Here is a 6,643-nt window from a genome sequence, read left to right on the forward strand (position 1 = left end):
TATCTCAAAGTTACGCAAACAAAACTGGTATTCAGACTTCTTTTGTTCAAAGTATAGCAGATCACAACAGTGTCCTTCAGTCTTAAGTGAGATTTTCACTAAGTACGGGCTCTCACCCTGCTGTCGCATAGCCTTCATTTTCTCATGTGAAGCGTTCATCGCATGCTGCCTCACAAACCGAACAACAATAACTGGCGCACGTTCTGGTCTAGTCGTCATTCTATGTAGTGATATGCTGTTGCCGCCAGAAAGTCCTGCAACCCCTAGTTTCCCTGCCATCTCCTTTGACTTACCCGAGAGTTCTCCATGTGAAGACCGGGAATTTCAATATTTATGCTCATTTTATTAATTAAGCCAGATCGACAAGATCTGACTTCAGGTTAAGGTCACCCATTCCCCACATCCCTGTCAATTCTTTCGACCGACGCTTTGATATTTTCAATATCTCTGCCGTGCCCCTTTGAGCGCTCTTGAGTTCTGTCAAAACGAAGCTACACCAGCTTAATATAGCGTTCTATTCCATCCACTTTCTCCTTAAGAGGAAGCGAACAAGTAAGCTTGTCATCCAACTCTGTTACCCATTGGCGCCTTTTTTGGTTTTGTTGTCTGAGCACTGTTCTCTGAACCGCCTGGTGGGCGCGCTACAGACATGCAATTTTTCTTGGTGTGTCCTCTCTTACCAGCACAAGCTTCCCGACTCCAGCCAGAGCATGCCATTCCACGAAAACTAAATTCGCATAAACGACACGTGATGACGCTGCCGTTTTCACAAATAGGACAACGGCAAATACATCAACGTGGCTTGTTTTTCACAAGCAGACAGGCAATATTTCAAAGAAATTAAGCTATGTAGACATTCGCCACCAGAAAAAAAAGAAACGCTTCAGAAAAGCGGTGACGTAGCAAAGGTCCTATTCGAGAAATTAAAAAGAACAGTAGCTAAATTAACCTCTAGAACACAGCAGAGTTAGCAGACGTGCTTCTTCTGCCATTGCCGCGGCCAAAGTGGGCTGCTACAAAGGAGCTCTGTGCCGAGCAACCGACTACTGTGGTGCCGCTACTTGTTTTTCTTATATTTGGCGCCGCAAAACGACCCAGTTTTTTTCAACTAGACAGCTAAAGCTGGCGAGGTAAATTCGAAGTTCAGCATAACGATCGTAGAAACTGTCATGAGTCGGAGCCCTACGAAAGTTTTCGATGTGAACGTCTTTAAGATACAGCAGAGTTACCGTACGTATTCTACTATCGCTGCTGAGCGAATTTAATGCAGTCCAGTCTCCTTCAGCCTGATGCAAGATTGGTTGACAACATCAGAACACTCCCGCTCCCTCAGGCGATGCTTGCTTGTCGGAAGTATTGAGACGTACGAATTGACGAACCTAATTATAATTATCGGTTACAAGCTGCTTTCGCGACTGCTTCATGGTTTTGTCGAGGTATAGTGCGCAAAAGAAAAAAAAATCACTAAGGAGCTCTGGGGCTATCGTATTGCTCAATAATAGCACATGGCGCTGTTAACAAACGAAAGTGCCTGTAAAGGCGCATAAACCAATGACATTAACGCATATAAAATGCGTAATAGATATACGATCATGCATGCAGCCAGGTGTGTCCTGTCAATCGAAGATAACTTGCAATAAATGCAGAAGAAATCCGAGAGCACCTAAGCACTTTTTACGAGTTGTGAACGCGAACGCACCAATGTCCGATTGAACGGCGCTGAGTGGTCTTCCGAGTTTAGCGCTGCGACTTGTATAACAGCGGTACGTGCTGCCCCAGCCAGCAAGCAGAAGCGCCCTCCGGTGCCAGCACCGCATACCACAACCACAGTGTTGCCGATCGGGCGACGAGACTAGCGGCGCCCTCTCCCCCCTCGCAACACCTGCTCGATATCGCTACAGCAGGTGTTCTCTTTCAGCCATTCTGCGAGGCGTAGGCTCTGCTGCGGAAGCGTTCGTGGCGCGAGCGAGAGTGAGGGAGACGTGGCGTAGCGGCGATGCAGAATCCCTTCAAGCAACATACAGCGCGCTAGTGCAGCAGGCGCTTCCTGTCGTCCACTGTGCTCCCTCGAAGCGCAGTTCTTGACGTGATGTCGCATCCAAGGGCAATGCGAGTTCGACTGCCGTTTCACTGTGTCCGACGACAGGCGCCGGCTTTTTCGTTCAATGATGCATTTCCTGCTTTCGAATAAAAATATTATGAAGAAACTCCACGGGAGTTGTCTACGTGCGCTTAAGTAATGCGCATATTCTCATATCCATGCATGCAGTGCAATGATGTATGTTGTTTAACGTGATTGACGAAGCAATGGACAGTTCATTAAATATATGCTTTTTGACTTTGCAGTCTGTTTTGGCTCTTAGTTCGGTACATAAACCCGTTCAAGCCCAAATAGGTTGTGATCAAAATGATCGCACTCGATCCAACCATTACCAACTTTTATCAGTCGTTATCAAACTTATTCCACTTATTCTACCCTTACAGCCCTTATATCATCATCATGATCAGCCTGGTTACGCCCACTTCAGGGCAAAGGCCTCCTCCATACTTCTCCAACTATCCCGGTCATGCACTAATTGTGGCCATGTCGTCCCTGCAAACCTCTTAATCTCATCCGCCCACCTAACTTTCTGCCGCCCCCTGCTACGCTTCCCTTCCCTTGAAATCCAGTCCGTAACCCTTAATAACCATCGGTTATTTTCCCTCCTCATTACATGTCCTGCCATGCCCATTTCTTTTTCCTGATTTCAACTAAGATGTCATTATCTGCCGTTTGTTCTCTTCTCTTTTCTTATCCCTTAACATTACACCCATCATTCTTCTTTACATAGCTCATTGTGTCGTCCTCAATTTAAGTAAAACCCTTTTCGTAAGCCTCCAGGTTTCTGCCCCGTACGTGAGTACTTGTAAGGCACAGGTATTATACACTTTTCTCTGGAGGGATAATGGCAGCCTGCTGTTCATGACCTGAGAATATCTGCCAAACGCACCCCAGCCCATTCTTTTTCTTCTGATTATTTCAGTCTCCAGATTCGGATCCGCAGTCACTACCTGTCTTAAGTAGATGTATTCCCTTACCCCTTCCAGTGCGTCGCTACCTATCGTAAACAGCTGTAATCTTCCTAGACTGTTACACATTACTTTAGTGTTCTGCAGAATAATTTTTAGACCCACCCTTCTGTTTGGCCTCTCCAGGTCTGTGAGCATGTATTGCAGTTGGTCCCCTCTGTTACTAAGCAAGACGATATCATCAGCGAAACGCAAGTTGCTAAGGTATTGTCCATTAATTCTTATCCTGAATATCCCCTTATATGTCTTTATCAAAATATTAGAAACGATTCGACCTTTATGGATCCTTATCAGCCGTTATCAATCTTACCTGATTCTATCCCACCCTTACCAGCCCTTCTTAACTGGTGTTAACTTTATCGGACTAGAGAGGACCCTCATTATTTCCTACAAGTCATTATCAACCTTATGATTTGAAGTATAGTCACCGGGCTCGACGTTCTGACGAATTTAGCGAAAAGCAGCTCGGCCGTGTGACGCTTTTAGTTTCGCGTGTACTGAATCTAGCTAGGACAAGTTCGTGACGATTGCTCTGACCCCGAATGTTATCGTAAATTATTTCGTTGCTTTTTGGAATAATTTTGAAGCACGCTCACTGCTCCTGGTGTTGTGACGCATTCACCAAAAAGATGGTCGGGCGGGGTGACAAAGTTTGCCGTGCACTTGTTCTTAGTGGAACAAGTTTGTGACGCGTTCTATAGCCCCGTAACATATAGCTTTTTAGCTAGTCATGCTTGCCGCACACGCGACGAGCGAGCACCAAGTGCGATAACACGGTAGTGTGTTGCTTGCGCTGAAACAACGAGCAGAAGATAACGCCGAGGAGCACAATAACTATGAACTCAAAAGTTTTGCCTACTGAATGACTGAAGAAAGGCTTTGCACCTTGAGTGCGAGTAGAAGGCATTCTACGAGCGTCTAGCATGGTCTCGCTGGAGCTTAAGTTGTGGTACGCTCTGCGCATACGTACCGTACCATTGTGTCAGCTGAGGACAATTTGTTTTGGAAACGCGCTCTCGGCCATGTATTTGTGCTCTTAAATTGCAGGAAATAATGAGCGCGAAAAGGGGAATGCTGGGAATTCATATGCTTTCTTCATATAATATGGTATTTTTCGGGATGGAGCCAGGCATTTTCTATGGCATGAATGTGAAAACGAATTGCTTTTGTTCTTCAATACCGCCCATTCACTACTCCAACACGTTTCGCTTCTACACGCAGTTTTCCTACGACTAAATACCAAACTGACACATGCTTGTATTTTGCTTTGTTCAGGCGATGTCGTCCTGTGTAGCTTCGTACCGGAACTGCTGCTGCTTACCTGGTACCACAACGTTGCATAAATGCACACAAATCCCGGAACGAACACTTATATACACAAAAATATACATTTTCTCACTTTCAAGTCGTTTTGCGTCTACTTTATGAAATTACGCATGGCAGATAATCGTGGGAGGCTTGTAAAGATCGTTCGCAATCATTTTTAGTAATTAATAAAGCGGTTCCGCACCAAGACGGCGTACGCTTGAGCAGTAGAAGTAAAGCAGCAAAAAAAAAAAAAAGCGCCGGTCAGTGTTGCCGGCGCAACGCGTGCCAGCTTGCCTTCAAAACGCGCGCGCCCAAAACCGAAACCGGAAGTGCGGCTCACGTGGTAATCACATCCGCTTGGCGCGCTACAGTAAATTTGGCCACTGGGCTCGAAGGGAGTGCGCGGTCTTGTTCAATGTCTTTCTCTGTGGTGCGTGAGCAAAGTACGACGCCCTGCTCTACCCCTTCACCCGGTGCCATGGTGCAATTCGCGCAACGGAACACGCGTGCTTCGCTCCTTTGCGCTCCCGAGGTTGAGCCGCCATCATCGGCTCACCATCGCACGCGTCGGCTCGCACACACAGCGTACGACGCGCGAGGAGGACGTTACCGCGAGACGGACCCACTGCGGTATTCATCGCAAAGAAAACCAGTAGTAACTGCCAGAGGAGGTCAATCGAGCGCGCATCCGCCTACCTTCCATCTCCACTTCGCTCAACGTTGCCTACACATTGCTCGCGCGTGGCGAAATACTAGGAAATGTGAAAGCATGCGGGTATCACGATAACCTAACAGCTCGAAAGCGCGTCTAAATGGCACGGCCATCTCATCTGTTGACATATATATTTATATATATATATATATATATATATATATATATATATATATATATATATATATATATATATATGCTGGCATCCACGTTTCTGTGGATTTCTCATAGAAAATGCACGTCTAAAGGGGGCTAGCAGAGCCAATCGCATCTTAGGATACTTGAATTGTAATTTTTTATCTTCGCCCATATCGCCAAAACTAACTTTATAAAACTCAGGTAAGACCCCAAAGAGAATATGGGACTCAAGACACTGTAATCTTAGTCTAACCATTAAAGCCATCCAGAATAGCTCCACTAGTTTTATTCTGTCCAACTACACCCGTCGCTTGTCAGTCATGGCTGTGAAGAGCACCTTTCATCTGCCACACTTCTCACTGCGCCGTTAATCCTCACGTTTATGCCTTTCCTGCAAGATATATTTTTATAGGCGGCTTTTAAGAGATTCTTCCCTCACTTCCCCTCCCTACGTTTCTTCTCGCATTAACCACATACACAAATGCAACGTTGCATCTTACCCTGCCAATGCACTTCCTAGAACTTGCATCGACTGGAATTACTTACTGAGCAGCGTTGCTGCCATTCAAGGCAGCAACAGTACCTTCAAAGTGAGTTCACTTCAACTTCAAATTCCAAATTCAAAGAGATCTTTAGAGATTGTTTTACAGCGAACATGTAGATTGCTAGCCGATTCCTCCATCCATCCGTCTGTCGGTCGCCTGTACGTTGAAAACCCCCTCGCTCAATCCCATGCACATGCGCGAAACGAAAAGAGAGAAAGATAGGCGCGCCACTAGCAAACGTCACCTAGATATCCCAAGTACTGTTTACTGCGATCCGTGACGTGTACGCTATCTAGCCCGAAATTTCATTTGACAAGGATAAGGTGATCAACGCGATGACGTCAGAAAAACTGTTGCCGACTTCGAAGCATCCACATAGACTCCATGGCAGTCTGGTGAGGTAACATCACGTCATGTGTCGGAGTGCAAAGGTCTTGTGCTCTCTAGGTGGTGTTAGATTAGCTGCGCCGTTAGTGACGTCTGTGTTCTTCGTCGCAGCCGAGCACGTGCGCAGAAGTTTCTGTCCGGCTCCGAAACAGACAGGCCACGCGTAATACGTACTCCTTAGGAGCAGGCAGCTTCCGATCAGCAACGCCGCGAGCAGATCCAGGAACGAGCTCTTCTACGCAGTGCCGATGCTGCAGCCCGGGCACAACAACCAGATCGCGCAGCTGAGAGCAAGCAGCAATTGTCCACCGTGGATCCAGCGGACTACCAAGCCGTGCTTAATGATCCGTAATCTACGACAGTTATGCCGAAGAATGTCGCCAGGTTGCTCGCTCACTCACGAAGCAAGACCAGGCGAGCCGCAAACATCGCCGTGACATATTCTTGACTTTGTCTTCATAATCACCTAGAACGCTGGTATGGC

The sequence above is a fragment of the Dermacentor andersoni genome, chromosome 7 (assembly GCF_023375885.2).
Source record: "Dermacentor andersoni chromosome 7, qqDerAnde1_hic_scaffold, whole genome shotgun sequence".
NCBI lineage: Eukaryota > Metazoa > Arthropoda > Arachnida > Ixodida > Ixodidae > Dermacentor > Dermacentor andersoni.